This window comes from Phascolarctos cinereus, unplaced genomic scaffold, assembly GCF_003287225.1.
Source record: "Phascolarctos cinereus isolate Bilbo 61053 unplaced genomic scaffold, phaCin_HiC Scaffold_3;HRSCAF=262, whole genome shotgun sequence".
In the NCBI taxonomy this organism is placed as follows: Eukaryota; Metazoa; Chordata; class Mammalia; order Diprotodontia; family Phascolarctidae; genus Phascolarctos; species Phascolarctos cinereus.
Window position 1 is genome coordinate 184,974,485 of NW_027555736.1, and position 16,446 is coordinate 184,990,930.

The 16,446-nt window shown below is 50.2% G+C and overlaps 1 protein-coding gene across 2 annotated transcripts in view; it reads left to right on the plus strand.

Annotated features, from left to right (window-relative positions):
• The first annotated feature begins 9,363 nt into the window (after window positions 1-9,363).
• BAHD1 (bromo adjacent homology domain containing 1) overlaps window positions 9,364-16,446 on the plus strand; it is a 34,536-nt gene continuing 27,453 nt past the window's right edge. The window contains exon 1 of one of the 2 annotated variants that reach the window (XM_021009339.2): window positions 9,364-9,466. The gene's annotated coding sequence lies outside the window, so the exon portion shown is untranslated. Of the gene's footprint in view, window positions 9,467-10,745; window positions 11,014-16,446 lie in introns of those variants that run through there. The other variant, XM_021009338.2, reaches the window with a different exon arrangement.

Here is a 16,446-nt window from a genome sequence, read left to right on the forward strand (position 1 = left end):
ACAAGAATCCTCTCTATAATACATATACTTGACAAGTGGTCATCCAGTCTGCTTGAGGATATCAAATAAGGGGGAACCCAATACCTTCCAAAGCAGTTCTTTCCAATTTTGGATACCTCTAATTGTTTTTACAGAGAGCCCAAATTTACTTCCTCACAACTTTCCCCCAACATTCCTTGTTCTGCCTTCTTGTGCCAAGCAGACTCTCCCCTTTTACATGACAGTCATTCAAATAGTCAAAGACAGTCATCATGTTTTGAAGTCTCATTGTGAAGTCTCAGGCTAAACATCACATCTTTCTTCAACCAGTTCTCTCATATGGCATGCTACTTTCCTGGTGACCCTCTTTCTAGAGATGCTCCAAGTTGTCCGTGCTTTTCCTAAAATGTGTCCAGAACTGAACACAGTACACCAGCCATAATCTGACTAGGGAAGAACACATTGGGACTCTCACCTACCTAATCCTGGATGATAAGGCTTTCAATGTAACCTAAGATCACATTAGCTTTGGGATGGGGGTGAGAAGGCAACTATTTTATCACACTGTTGACTCATATTAATTCCAATCCACTAAAAGCACCAGATATTTCCTAAATGAACTGTTGTCTTACCCCAACTCCACTATCCTGTACTTGGGAAGATGATTTTTTGAACCCAACTGTAAGATTTTTACATTTATACCTGTTCAATTTCATCTTATTAAATTTGGCCCAGCCTATTGAGATATTTTTGGATCCTGGCTCTGTCATCTCACATGTAAGTTATTGCCACTAGATTTATGTCATCTGAAATTTGATAAGAACACCATCTGTCCCTTTATTCAAAGTCATTGATAAAAATATTAAACAGCTCAGAGCTGAGCACTGGTCCCCGGGGGAAGAGGTAGAGGAAGGTGAATGGGGCTCAGATTTCATTAGAGACCTCCTTCTAAGACAACATTGACCTGATGACTCCTCTTTGGGTCCTGCTATGTACTACTCCTGACTTCTTCTAAGTGTATCATTACCTAGCCCACATTTCTTCATCCTGTCTAGAAGAATTGTATGAGGGATCTTCAAATGCTTTGTATCTGCCAGCTTGGTAACCTTGTCCAAAAAATAGCTAGTGTTTGTATATCGCTTTAAATTTTACAAAGTGCTTTAATATGTTATTTCATTTGATTCTCAACAACAACCCTGTAAGGGTATGGGGCATTATTATCCCCATTTTACAGAGGAGGAAACTGAGGCGAGGGAGAGGTTAAGTGACTTGCCCAGAGTCATATAGCTAATAAGTGGCTGAGACAGGATTTTGACCACACGTCCAGCTCTCCATCCACTGCACAACCAGGAAATGAGGTTAGTCTGGCAAGACCTGTTTCTCATGACTTGCCTGGCTTGCTTTGTGACCATCATTTACTTTTCTACATATTTACTAACCATCCATTAATAACAGGTTCTGGAATTCTGTCAGGAATGGAAATGAAGCCCAGTGGCCCAGCTAAAATTCTATAGGAAGCCTTTCCTGATTCCTCTTAATTCTTGTGCCTTCCCTTTTTTAATTACCTGCAATATATCCTGCACATATCTTGTTCGTATTTACTTTGCATGTTGTTCTCCACACGCATACACCCATTTGACTGTGAACCCTTTGAGGGCGGGAACTGTCTTTTGCCTTTTTTTCCTATCTCCAGCACTTAGTAAAGTGACTGACACATAGTAGGTCCTCTCTCTCTCTCTCTCTCTCTATGTGTATATATATATATATATATATACACATAGAGACCAACAATAGTTGGCAGAATCTAATTTCTTCCCTTTTTAAAAAATATTGACACTATTTGCCTTTCTCTCATCCCAATGCACCTCTCCCAAGCCCCATTCTCTTTCAATAATCTTCGGAAGTGGCTCAGCCATCACATTTATCAGTTCTCTCACTACTCTGGGACACAGCTCACCTAGGCCCAGTGACTTGAATTCCTCAATAGCAGCTAAATAGTCCCTTATAATCTGAAATAGGAGACTAGGATCATAGGTTTAGAGCTGGAACAGACCTTAGAGACCATCAGATCTAATCCTCTCATTTTACAAATTAGGAATTCAAGGCTCAGAGAGGGCATGTGATTTCCCCAAGGTCATATATGTAGCCAGTAGCAGAACCAGCATCTGAACTCGGGTTTTCTGACTCCAAACCCAACTGTTTCCACTCTACCATGCTTCTCTTCTTAATCTTATATCTGACCATATCTCTATTAGCCATTTTGGCTCTGTCATTTTCAGTCCTAACACTATTCTTCTTGGCAGGAAAAGCAGAAATAAAGAAAATATTGAGAACTTTTGCTTACCCACTGTTGGCTGATGTCTATCATTGATCCTCTCTCTTCTCTGATTCTCTACTTTCCCTCAACATAGAAAAACTCCTTGCAGTTATCCTGAGTTTTCCTCAGATCATCTTAAGCATTCAAGCTCCCAACACCATTATTTTTTAATTAAATAAATGCTTTATTGATGCTTTTTAAAGAACATTACTGTCATTTTCCAGGGACTCCCCTAACTCCAAGAGAACTCTAACAAATCGAAGACTTACTGTTGCTGCTGTTCAGTCATTTTTCAGCTATTAGACCCCTTTTGAGGTTTTCTTGGCAAAGATACTGAAGTGGTTTGCCATTTCCTTCTCCAGCTTATTTTACAGATGAAGAAACTGAGGGAAATAGGGGTAAATGACTTGCCCAGGGTCACACAGTTAGTGTCTGAGGCCATATTTGAACTCTGAAAAAGAAGTCTTCTTGACTCCAAGCCCAGTGCTCAAGCAAAATAAATTCAGGAATTACCCCTATATGATAATATTAATTATTCCTAAATTCCTTTCCTTATTACCTAAAGGCCACCACCTCTCCACTGAGAAGGAGGCATGCTTCATCAATAGTATATTGAAGTCATGATTAGACCTAACTCTGTTCTTAAAAGAACTGTTATGTTTTTGTACCATTAATCATCCTTGTTTCTATCTTCTGCATATGTATTTTAATAATATTTTGTTTCCCCCAATTACACGTGAAGTCAATTTTTAACATTCACTATTTTTTAAATTTTGAGTTCCAAATTTTCTCTCCCTCTCTCCCTCATCTCCCCCCTCCCAGAGACAGTAAGTAATTTGATGTAGGTTATATATGTTCAATCGCTACATGTGTTTTTAAAAATGAATTCCTTGTTCATTTACTTCAGTCTTTTCTAACAACTTCCCTTTTTTCCTTCTCTTCAGAATGCTTCTCTACCTGTCATCAAAATTTCAATTTTTGAGACTTTCCTACCCCTCCTGGGCTGACTTCCCCATGTAGGCCACGGGATTTTCCCTATCTTCTCCTTAAACCCTTTGAAATCTGCTCTCTAAAAATCTAGGGTTCGTGCCAGATTCTACTTTTCTCTCCTTCTCTAACACAAACTCTAAAATGACGTGGTCACTTCCCCCAAGGTTCTCATCACTTCCACTCCAGCATCCAGTTCCTCCTCATTGGTGAGAAACAGGTCCTGAACAACAGTTCCTCTCATTGCTTCTTCCACCTTTTGAAAAATGATCATTAGGGCAAGTCAAGAAATTACCTCAGCTGCCCTGCTTTGGGCAAGAGAAAGAGCTCTAGCAGATGTCTTTCATCACCACCCCCCTTCCAAGACCTAGGGACATCTAAGAGGCAAAATTTGCCTCCTGGCATTAGGAACTTTTTGCCCCATACTTTGTGAATTTGTGAATAGACATCTGAGGCCTTGACTTTTTTCTTGGCTTTTGCCACCTGTAAATTCCTAGGTATCTTCAGTGCTGATCTTCCTACACTGTAGTTACTATTGTCTATGGTATCTAACTGGATGGACATATGCTGGAAGTTTTCTCTCTATGACTTCTTTTCTAGTTCAAAGATTTTTGATTAGATATGCAAGACTCCAGACAAATATATATATATTGACCAGGTCTTGTTAGATGTCCTTCATCCCTGGCCAGAAGCCCATCGTTCCCACATTTCAAGCCATGGCTCCCAGCTATAGCTCCTGAAGGGGAATGGTTAAGGAAGGCAGAACCAAGAAACCTTGGGATTCTAATCCCTTTCTCTGTTTTTTCTTGTTTGTTTTTGATCAAGTTCTCCTTCCTCACTCAGGTTTCATTTTCTTCTGGGAGTGTACCTCCCAGAAATAATAGACTGGGGATGGCCAAGGACCAGTGGAAGGGGAAGGGAGTGATTTAGAATGAGTGGAGAGCTGAAAAAGGATCCACATTGTCCAGAAAGAACTAGATGTTGGAGGGGTGGGAATCTGGGAAAGAACTGTGAAAGGGTTCATGCTGTTTCCACAAAAGAGTGATCATTCTTGTCCAACCTCTCCAACAGGGAGAAGAGAGAAAAAAGAAGGTGAGAATGTTTCCAGGCATTTTTGAGTTCAATGAATCCAGTAGAGCAGGGGTGTGTAAGCTTTTTTGTGTGTTGGACTGCTCTGACAGTCTAGGGAAGCCTATGAACGTGCCTTCTCAGAATAATGTTTGCTGCCTACATTCAAAATCAAAGGAAATGCTAATTTCAGTCAGAGGTTAAGGAAAATAAAGATGTTATTTCCCTCCCTCCAAGTTCAAGGACCCTCTGAAATCTATCTAGAGACCACTGGTTAAGGGTTCTGTTGTAGACTAGAGAATGAGGGAGAGAGAAGAGGGGTATCTATCAGACGTTTTAGCCACTGAAGGACACTGGGCTTCTTTCTTCGGGACAGTGGGGGTTGGGGAAGGTGTAAAGGGTCAGGTACCAGCCCATTTGACTCTTCAGCCACTCATCCCTTGGTTCTATCAGGTGCTCAGAAGTGGACTCTTAATACCAACCCCCTCCACAGGACAAACATTGTCTGTGAATCTCTGGAGAAAATGAAGCCCAAAGAGGGGGAGGGGCTGAGCTGGAGCCTTGGAGCCAGCCTGCAGCCAGAGAACTCAGGAGCCCACATTTCCCAGTGAGACGGGGTAAGGGGAAAAGGTTGCATTCGTTCCCCTGGAGTCCTCTCTCCCTGAGGGATGGCACAGGTTAGGAAGGGCCAGAAGAGCCTTGGGCAGCTTCTAAAGGCTACGGAAAGTACACCCTCAAAGGAATCCCCCAGTCCTTGGGGAGAACAAGGTAGTCGAAAGTGAGTCCATCTACGTCGCTCTCTCCCTGTCTCAGGGATGGTGTGGCCTTCAGACCTTTGCCTATCCCCCTTCCCTGTATTATCCTGCGCCAATCCCCAACCCCAGCCATACACACAAGGTAAAAAAATGAAGTAGTGAACAGGCAGGAGAGAGGGGATGCTGCTCCTGGCTTCTGGGAGCTGCAGTGTGCCCATCCCCCAACCCCCTCCCAGCAATTTCTTGCCAATGTCTCTGGCAGTCCTGGGGGGGAGGGAGGGATGTAGATCTGGGGGGGATGGGAAGCTCAAGGGATACCCGAGGATGGAAAGGGAGGAGAGAGTAGTCTGAAGCCATAAACCCACCCGGTAGAGGCAGGGGTGAAGGGTGGAAAAGAGATTCCCCAAAAGATGAGGGCCTAGGGCACCAGGCAGTGGGGGGAGGGGAAGAGGGAGCAGCTTCTGCAGGGAGACACAGTCTGCAAAGATTCTTCTCCCGGCCAGCAATCTGGAGGCTGGTGCTGGACAGATGGGGGTTTTGGACACAGTGGCAAATGGGCATGTGTTCCCCCCAAAAGGGAGCTGGGTGTAGCCCTGCCTTGGCCCATCGCAGCTCCTTCTATCCTCAGGAGTGACCCAGTCAGGCTTGGTCCTATCCCAACCCCACACCTTTCTCACTGCCACCCCCTACCCCCCATAAATGCCTAAAGAGGAAGAAATCTTTGCACTAGGGGAGTCACTGTTTTCTATTATGAGGGCATTGGACTCAAAGTTATCTTTAGAGGGGTACTGCCTTCTACAGTTCCAGGGTCCATAAGTACCCTGAACACCTCTGTCCCCCTTCCTGGGGCAGGTGGCCACCAGGCTGAGCAGCTGCATCTCAGCTTTCAGCATTTAAATGGTTTACCTACATGGGGGCAAATAATTTCCGGAGATCCCTTTAAGGGGGGGGGATCCAACCCCTTTAAGAGGGAGGGGTCAGAGCCATAAGGGTTATAAAAAAATCCAGCTTTCCTACTCTACCCACCCTTAGGGCTTTTCTTTGAAGGGAGTTAGGGGAGAGGACTAAGGTATTACAGTCCCTGGTTTAGCAATCCTTAAAGAGGGAGACACGTAGCAGCCTTCCACTCCCACTCTTTCTCCCCACAAGTACGGTTGTTCTACTCAGTAACCCCTAGGACTTGCTGGGGTTCCAGGGTTTGCCACTTAGGCTAGGTGACCTTGGGGGCTCTTGGACCGTCCCTTCTTGTCCAGAGTCTCAGGAGGGAAATTGGGGAAGGAGCAGCAGCCTCACTGGGTGGACTTCCAGGTGGGGGGGGGGAGTAGAGCGTGGATGGGGGGGAAGGAGGGGGAAGGTCTCTCTTATGGTGGACGTGTGTGTGTGTGTGTGTGTGTGTGTGTGTGTGTGTGTGTGTGTGTGTGTGTTTTGCACGGTCTAAACACCCGACAGAGATCCGTGGGCACCCACAAGCGACTCACTGCTAGGGAGCAGCTGGGGGGAGGTGCCTGCCGGACCTGCATCTACCATAGGCTGCATGCAGAGCAGCCTGTCTCTTCTGGCTGCCAGTTCAGTTGGGAGGGGCGGGGGAGGGGTGTTCACTGTGTTCCCCCAGCACTCCATGTTTTTTTTCCTTTCTGCATCTTCCCTTCTCTGCTCTCCTAGTCCTTCTCGTTGGCAGGGAGAGGAATGCTGGGAGTACTCTTTATCCCACCCTGGAGCCCACAGTGAATCCAACCTAAGGGAGGGGGGGTTAACCCCCAGGGAAATCTCGGGAGGAGGGAGAGTTAACCTTCAGGGAAATCTAGTTGGTACCAATTTCCCTTTCTGACAGCCCCTGAAGTCCTTCTCTGCTTTGGTCTTGGGGGCTTTGGACTGGAAGGGGGAATTGGAGCCAAGAATCACTCCCTGTCATGCACCCTATGGTCCAGCCAATTTCATCCGTAGTCACTGGTGCTTTTGTACATGCCGTCCCCCATGCATGGAATGCTTTTCTTCCTCTTCTCTTCCTTTCAGAATCCCTAGTTTCCTTTAAAACTCAGCTCAAATTCTACCTCCTACATGAGGTCTTTCCTGATCCTCCCCTCCCTGCCCCCACAACTAGTGAATCTCACAAAAAAATTACCCCGTATTTATTTAGTATATGTTTTTGTGGATAGATGTCATCTCCCCAACAGAATGTAAGCTCCTTGAAGGCAGAAACTGCTTCATTTTTGTCTTTTCCTCCTGAGATCCCTCCCACAGGGCTAAGCACAAAATAGCTGCTTATTGACTGGGGAAGTGATTGATCTTTGAAGGTCTAAAGGGAGCTCTGGGATGGATGAAGAGTCTGTAAGAACTTCTGGGGCTGAGGGATTCAGGAAGAGAAGGAAGGCCTTGAAAGGAGGGGCTGATGAATTTAGATTCTCTGTTCACCCAAGTGTCTGCTCTACAGAAACCCTCGCTGTCCTGGAAGCCGATTTCCACAAGCCTCTTTTAGGGACAAAGGATAGAGCGGGAAAGGAAAGATGGCTCTCATTTCCTCCAGTGAACAAGGACAGCAATGGAGTTCGAGTGTTCGTGTTTGAATATAGTGCCACAGGCTTGTGGGGGCATCTGCTTTCAACTGCTGGGTGGGATGAAGATAACAGGTGCTCTTGGAGACTTTAATTATTTCCTCTGGCTTCAAGGTTTTAGGCCATTAAGGATGGGGGTGGGGGTGGGTGAGGAGGAGAGTCAGAGTAACTTAAGGAGGTGGAATGCCCTGGGCCTCACCTCTTACACTAAGGTTCAAAACTGTTCCCCATTAGATGAAGCTTCCAGTAGGTTTGAAGGTTCACCATCGACATCAGGGTAGTGTGGGGGCAAGTTCCTCCAGTGGACATTCTGTGGTAGAGCGGGCACACAGTCTGGAGTGCACTGCCATGCCTCCTCTGTCTCCCAAAAGGACCACTGCGTCTCTATTCATTCTCCTCCAATACGCTACAGAGAGGGGCATTGAAACTTCACTGTCCGACAGAGGAGGGAGAAAAAAATCCATCCTACCTACCTAGCCCCTGCCACCACTGCCTGCGCATAGCCTGGCCTTCCTGCAGCCAAGATTGAGCATTCAGATACCAAAGCCCTCTAGCCCATACCTCATTTCAGATCCCTTCTCCTCCCCCGCCCCCTCCCAAGTGAGAGCAGCTGCTGACAGGGAGCCTGTGTGTCTCCGAATTTTCCCTTCCCTTCCCCTCTCCTTCTCTCCTGGTTCAGTTAAAGGCACAGGGGCACAAGGCTCTGCTGACTGCTGCTGTTTCTTCACCAACAATCCCTAACTGGGTGGGGGCAGGACTGGGGTTATCAGCCTACTCCCTTAGTCCCCTGGGATGGGAGTAGGGGAGGGGCAGGGGAGTAGGCACAGCCTGTAGCTCAGCAAGTGTTAAGGAAGCTGCCTCTGGTTCCGAGGAGGACTTAATTTGGGACCTCGCCCTGAGGGGCAAATAGTGAGAAAAGCGAGAAAGACATAGTTTGCTTTGTGGAGTTGTGGGGGGGGGATTTCTATTCTCGGTTTGGGGGGGAGGGGCTCAAGTCGTCACTTAGTAGTGCTCCTGAGAGGATCGCAAAGGCTAAGGGATTAAGAATAACTCTGTACCCTCTCAGAGATCTCTAATGCCACATTCTTATCTCTCCAACCATACACTTCCCCTACTGAACCAACCCCTTCTTAAACCTGTTGGGCTAGGGATGGCAAGGACCCCAGTCTAGGCTCCGGAAGAAGATGGGTTGGGTAAGCATTTTGGGGGGGGAGGCTGGGAAGAGGTGACTGCTCTGATCTTTTTGGAGCTACCTTTGGGTGTCAAGAAAGGCAGTATAAGGTAGGGAGAGGGGGAGAACTAGAAGAAAGTGCACAGAATTTGTAGTCAGAGGACCTGGGTTCCAATCCCCACTTTCATTGCCTATGTGACCTTGCACAAATCACTTTCTTCACTTCAATTTCCTCAATTGTAAAAATGAGGGGGTTCAGCTAGATGACCTCTAAGGGCCTTTTCAGCGCCAAAAAAAGCACTTGGATATGGGCTCAAAACACCTATTTCCAAATCCTAACTAGTATGACTTTTCTGGGCCTCAGTTTCCTCACCTGAAAAATGAGGGGGTTGGGTCTTTAAGATTCCTTCCAGTTCAAAATCTATGCGCTTATGATACCGCAGCTCTCGGGAGGGTTGCTTAGGTTACTAGGAGGCTTGGTTTCTTCTGACCGAGTTCTCTTTGGGTGTTGCTCCCTCCCATGCCTGGGGCCCAGAGCATATTGCTCCCAGACCCAGGTCTTCAGACTGTCAGTGGATCTAGATTGTTCTTCGCCTCTCCCCTCCGCCTCGGCGTCTGGACTCCCCACCCGATCTGGGTAAGAGCGGATGTTGGAGGTTAGAGACCTCGGCCATGCATAGTCTGAGCTCTGCCTCCTGTGCCCACCGGGTTGACTAGTCATGCTCAGGCTCCTGGGGACGTGTCTGTGTGTGTGAGGGGGGGAGGGGAGCTAGGAATGTGTCTACACAGCTCTGACTCCCACCTGCCAAAATAACTGCATCTCGGCTCGAGGACTCTGAGGTAGCCCCGCTGAGACTGTCACACTGCCCACCCTTTGCTCCGGGAGCTCTCCTGACGACTCCCGTAGTGGGCTGATGGCGGGTGGGGGGTGGGAAGGGTGGCGGTGTAGGGGAACGCACATTTGCCTTTGCCGCGAGATGGAAATAGGTGAAAGCTAAGCAAAAAAAAAAAAAAGGCATCGGAAGAGGGAGAATTAGGATCTGGAAGGGAGGGGGCCGGTAGGGGAGGGGTCAAGAGGAGAAGATTGGAGGGGGGGGAAATGAGCTTAGAAGGGGAGGGGGGAGCGGCGTGGCCAGGGGCTGACCTCACTGCAAGGGAAAGGAGACTTGTGCTAGGGGACGATGGAAGGGTGAGGCAGAGACTGGGCTCCCTGCAAAGGAGGCTCCTCTCACTGGGGTCTGGGGTCTCTAATGCAGGGGGCGTCCAAGCTTGTTTCTTTTCTTGCTGGGTTCCCCCTAGCTTAACCTCGGGCAGCAGGAGCCTGCGAGGGTGGGGTGTGTCCGTGCCTCCTGCAGTTTCCCTGGATGGGTGGCTGGGCGGGAGGGCGGGAGATGGAGGGGGTGGGGGGTGGGGGACGGGAAGGGGAATGCTAGCATGGGGGGGCGCTACGTAAGACTTTCCCGGGGGGGGTAGCTGGGGCGAGCTTCTGGGGAGAGGGTCTTGGGGGTCGGCAGACTGGGGGGGTTGGACCATTGGAGGTGAGGGCCCAGGTTGGGGGGCGCTCCGGGAAAGAGAGAGGTACAAGGGGCTGGCGGAGGAAATCCACCCCTTGGATACGACCCCCTCCCCGCCACTCCCCGCACCTCCTCCCCCGGCAGCCTCGTGCTGCCCCCTGCGTTGGGACAGGCCGGCCGGTGGGGGCGGCTCTGATTGGTCCGGGGCGGGGAGGGGGAACAGAGGGCCGGGATTGGCTGGCGGGGGCCAGCCCAGGGCTTGTTGCTAATTGGTGGAGGTGGCGGAGGGCCATAATCCGATTGGCTGCGGACGAGGAAGCAGGAAGGAGGGCGGCGGAGGCTCCGCTCTCGGGGAGTTTGTGGGGGAACCGCGAGCGGCGTAGCGGATCCCGGAGCCCGGCCCCGCCGCCCGCCTGTCTGGACGCCCGCCCCGCCTGCACGGCCCCAGCAGCCCTCCCGCCCGGACCGGGCCCGCCCGCTCCTCCGACGGCCCCGCCCGGTCGCGGCCCCCGCTCCGCCCGCCCGCCCGGCCCCGGCCCCCAGGAGGAGGCGCTGACGCAGCAGCGTGGAGCCCGGGAATTGAGCGCCCCCGGGGGGTTCCAGCCGCCGGATTCCAGCCCGGCCGGGGCCTGCGGGCGTCCTGGGCCCCGTTGTCCGCGCCACTAGTCGGGTGAGCCAGGGGGCTGGGGGCCGAGAGGAGGGAGGGAGAGAGGGAGGCGAAAGAGAGGGACCGTCCGCCTGCTCTCTCTCTCGATCGCTCGCTCGCCCCGCCGAACTAGCCGCCGCCCCCACTCGGGGATGAGGACAGACGGACAGACGCAGAGCAGGTGCTGACCGCCCGCGCGGGCCGTCTCTCTCCCGGGAGTCCTGGCGCCCGGGTGGGTCCCCGCCATCGGGAGCGCAACGCGCCTCGAGGTGACAGCCCCCGGGGGCCGCCGCCGCTGCCCGCGTCGGGAGGCGGGGGGTGGGGGGGGTGGGGCGAGGGGCCGGCGGAGTGCATCCCGACCGCGGGCGGGCGTCCTAGGGCCGCGGCCGAGGTAGGGGCATTGGCCGCTGCGTCTCGGGAGCCCAGGGCTGGCTACTTGGGCGCGGGTGAGTGTCCCCACTCCCCTCCCAGGGCCGCCGCGCCCCCCTCGCCAGCCCCCCGAGCTGGTGGCCGAGGCCCGGGGCGGCCCCGCCGCTGCGGGAAGCGCCTGCCCCTGGAGGGCCCGCGATGGGGAGCGGAGCCGGTTCTAGAGTCAGGCTGGGGAGGGAGGCGGGGCGGGGACCAGGACCGGGCTGAGCCGAGGGGAGGCGTGGACCGCGGTGTGCAGCCAGGGAGGCTCGGGGCTGGGCACGCAACGGGACCAGGTTCGAGGAGAGCCGAGCCGGGGCGAAAGAGGGGAAGGCGAGCGGGGCTTCGGCTCCGGGTCCGAGGCGCCGCGGTGCTTGGGGGGAGGTAGATGGAATTGAAGTTGTCGGAGCCTCGTCGAAGTGACAGCGGGCCCGGGCTTCGGAGCCTGGCCCGGCCCTGCCCTTTCCGCCCCGCCGCCTTCTCTCGCCTGCGGCCTGGGGGGCTGGGTCAGCTCGGCTGGAGGGGCCAGCGCGGCCGAGAAGCGCTGGACAAAGGCGGCGCACGCGAGGGAGCGGGGCGCAGGTGGTGGCGTCGGGTAGGGGCGCAAGGGTCCGGGGCGCCCACCCCCACCCTCCGGATGGCCCGACAGCTCGACAGACCCTGGGGACTGCGGGGCCAGAAAAGCGGGCCCCGGGCTCCAGGGATCCGGCTGCAGGAGGAGCCGCAGTACTGTTGCCACGGCTCTCTGGATTGTCGGGCTTTTTCCCAGGAAGGGCTCTGGCGGCTGGGGTCAGGCCCGGCGGGGGCCAAGGGGAGCGGGGGCGGGGTAGCAGCAGGACGTCTGCGCTTCTCCAGGCAGGCAGGCCCCTCGGCCCGATTGGCGAGGGAGGCGATCCCAGAGCCCCGGAGGGGGGCGGAAGGGAGGGGGGAAGGCATCGGGGAGGGGGCCCTGCCCCATTTTTTTGAAGGTCCTTTCTCTCCCGGGGGGTGGCAGCTAGCATGAGCCCTAGCGAGGAAGGTCGCCTTTCAGTAGCAGCAGGATGTGGCCCTATGGGGAGCAGCTCCAGAGAAAGGGTACTGGGAGAGAATGACATGTATGGTGGGGTGATTGGGAAACAGGACTTCAGGTTCAGGTAAAATACTTGTAAATCAGCGCTAGCCTCCTGATTTACTTTCTCTCGTTAGGGCCCTAAATTTGAGGGGAAGAAATTGGATCAGGAGCAGATTTCTGATACCCTCTCCACCACAACCCCAATCTCTATTAGGATTTACAAAATGAGCTCCAGCGCCCCACACCAGTGTCTTCCTTTAACGAAAAATGCTTTTCTAGTTAGTGAAAAAATGCTCTCATTTTGACTTAAGAGGTCACTAATAAAGCCCAGGGCCAGATTTTGATGATAAAAGAAAAAAAAAACGTCGTTACCCTCGAGATGCCCCCTTGGGAGACTTTTCCTGCCCCTATCATAAAACTTCCATTAAAACGGAAGAAGGGGTCCCTATCAGACTAAACCTTGCCCTAGAGGGACATAGTGTCCTGCAGAGAAGAGTGCATCACTACCACAAGAGGACTCTGTGGACAGTGGGGGTGGGGTGGCAGCCATTGCCCTCTGTTCTTTTAAATTGTAGACACCTCCTCCAACATCAGTGTTGGGCTTTAATCCGGTAGCTATCTTCCTGGTCATGTAAACACTCCCAGAAATCCTTTTTCCCCTTTAGCTGCCATTTCTCTTAATAGAAGAGATGGAAACACTGAGAATGAGAGGCTTAGGCGTTGTATAGGGTATGGTTTGAAAACTTGAGTTCAAATCCCACCTCAGGCAGTGTTGAGTAAGAGCTACTACCAGCTGTTGGTTGGATCTAATCCCAGCTCATGGGAAGCTGCTGATGCTCTCAGACTGTCAGTCTTCCCAGTGGTGCAGTGTGGGCTGCACTACCATCTCCCCTTGAGGGTGGAGCCTCTGGGCCAGAACATGAGCAGTTCTGAGTGCCCCAGTTGAGAGAGATTTAGTGGACTGGAGAATGCAGCTTAAACTGAGACGGTTTCAATGCATAAACACACCAGCATGGTGGGAGAATTCAGATCCTCATGCCCTCATGGGGCTCCAGGGGCTGGGATTCCAAGGCACTCATCTGTTTTGGTAGCTGTGCATGAGATAATCTCTTCTAATAACTGGAATTCAGAATGGAGCTATAGGATGGCCTTGTTCCTTCCCTGGTAGGTTGTCTTTCAGGGAAGCCACCAAAATCAGATGCAGCCAATGTTGTAGAGGAGCTTAGCTCTAGGAGAGTTTGACCAGTGAAATGTTCCATGTGTGGTCTGTTGATTCTCACTTTATAAGATGTATCCAGTCTGTTCCTGCCTTTTCATTCCAGAGTGCCACTGTTGTTCAGGTCCTCATCACCTCGTAACTGGATTTTTCAATAGGATCTTACTGTTCTCTCTGCTCTCATTATTCCAGCCTGCTCCCCAGAACCCTACACAACACAGAAGAATTGTCCTAAAATATCACTTTGATCAGTCATTTCCTTGCCCCAAAACCTTATAATAGCTTTCACTTGCCTACAGAATATAACCCAAATTCCTCAGCCTGCCATTCAAGGCCCCATCAATCCAGCCCCATATGGGAAATAGAAAGGAAAGCTTTAGAGTCAGCGGTGCAGGGTTCACATCCCAATTCTGATGCTTAATTCTTATGTGACATTCAGCAGATCAGATCAGTAACCTGCCTGCACCTCAGTTTTTCATCTGTAAAGAAGGGGTTGGACTAGATGACATCTGAGGTCTTTTTCAGCTCTAAATTCTAGGACTTTCCAACCTTTTCTCTTTGCTACTTCCTTCTGCTAGGTGGCGCAGTACTCCCAGTACTAGGTCTGGCATCAGGAAGATCTGAGTTCAAATTCGACCTTAGAGTCTACTAGCGGTGTGATCCTAAGCGAGTCACTTAACCTCTTTTTGCCTCAGTTTCCTCATGTGTAAAATGGGGATGATGATAATAGCATCTACCTTCCCAGAGTTATTGTGAGGATCAAATGAGATAATGCCATAGTAAGTTCTGTATAAAATGTTAGCTGTTATCCGTATAATTATTATAACTCAGCCAAGTGGATAATACTCTCTGGGCAGTCCTTCCTCTAGCACTTTAGGGGAGAATTCTCCCCTAACAGAATGTTGCCCCTACCTCCACCAAATGCCACCTACCCATCTTTCAAGAATGCGTTGCAATTTTCCCTCTTTCCCTGGCTATCTCTAGCTCCCAATTATCTCTTTCTTTGAAATTCCACTGAAGTGCCTGCACCAATAAAGCACTTGGTTTTATATTGTTTATACTGGCTCATGTATTTTTTGGTTTTGTCTCCATAGTCAGATTTTGGGCTTCTTGAGAGTAGGAATTGTGTGCTGTCCCTTTTCATATTATACCTTGTAGCTATTAGCACACATAGGCATTCAGTGAAAAATTTTGTCATGAATGAATAAAGAATGCTATTGAATTGTGGCTGAAAAAGCACTTGACCCAAAATACCCAGTATTTTGTATACCCTTAAGGGACTCTGACCTTTCCTTCTTGGAGGTAGACACGCTGGGTCATTTGGTGGGGGAAGAAATGAGGTTTTGCTATCTTCTTACTTTGCTTTTTGTGTGTGTGTGTGTGTGTGTGTGTGTGTGTGTATTTTAGTTTACTCTTAGCATTCTGGAATTTTGTGGACTCATGTATATTAGTCTTCTGCACTTTTGGTGATTCTGTCTAGTAGATTGGCCTCATGACACCATATAGAGATGGATCTGAAAATGTTGTAATCCTGTTTTCTTCCTACTCTACCAGACCATCTCCCCCCACCCACACACTTAGCTGTCGTTATGCAATTTTCCTTGTCGTCCATGCTAAATGAATCCATGTGTTTTATCTCTTCTCATTCTTGGGTGTAAATGAAGGAAAAAATACTTTGGGAGAGGAGAATAGAGACTCCTAGATTTTGTGGATTCCTATTTTCCAGTCTGGTGTAAAGGGGGGGCACATTGTCTCAGCTTCTCTGGGACAGAGGTCCTTTGAAAACATCTATCCATAATTAAAGCTAATTGAAAAGAAGTAATTAGGAATCCTATCAAATTCGGGATTCTGTTACTGCCCACCATTAACCGGTATAGAGAATGGGCTATAAGACTATTGACTGCATTGAGTCTAGATATTTAAAAATACATTCTTCAGCTCTCCTGCTCCCCCATCTCCCCTTTTGTGCCCCAGTTTGATGATAAATGGACTAGCATTTCCTTCCAGAAGGGAAAGATACCTCTTCTTGTTACCATGGCAACAAAGCCCACTCCCCCATCAAAGAAACCACCACCTTTCCTCCTCGTGTACTGTAGCTCAGAAGAGGTACTACAGCTTAGAACTGGGGTTCATTCCTAGTTCCAGGCTGCTTTGCTCTGTGCCCCTTGGACACAATTCTGATACTGGGCCGTCAGCGTGATTTTTATTCATCCAAAGCAGTGTCTGGATAACTTATTCTTATTTTCCCCACCTGGATCTAGAAGCCCTAAGGTGTTTCGTCTAGGGGCATAGATAATCCTTTTTTTTTTCTTCCCTTTACCCTTATCTGAAATTTTAAAATCCCTATTACTATTACTGTCCCCACCTTCAGCTTAAAAAAATCCCCTCCACACCCTCTGGCACCTGGAAGGATGAATGGGAAACTGGGAAGTGTTGTCATCTATAAAGGAAGTTTGAGAAAATCTGTTAGGAATCTCCCTCCCCTCCATGTTCTCCTTTCGTCCCTTCTTCCCTATTTACCTCCCTGTTCTCCCCCCCCCAATTTCCCCTGCTCCCCAAGTTGGACTGCTGAGGGAATCTTCAATTTATTTTCATTCCTTTCAGGGCTTGGGAGGGCTTCTGTGTGGATTTTTTTTCCCTTTCATTTTATCTTGTTCTTATTCTATTTGGCCTTGCTCTGGCAGCATCTGGCCTCAATGCCTCGTCGCAAGGTGAGCCATTAAGGGGGGGGGGAAATCTTACAAAAAAAAATCTCTGGCGTTGAGAAGCAGGCTGGGTCTAA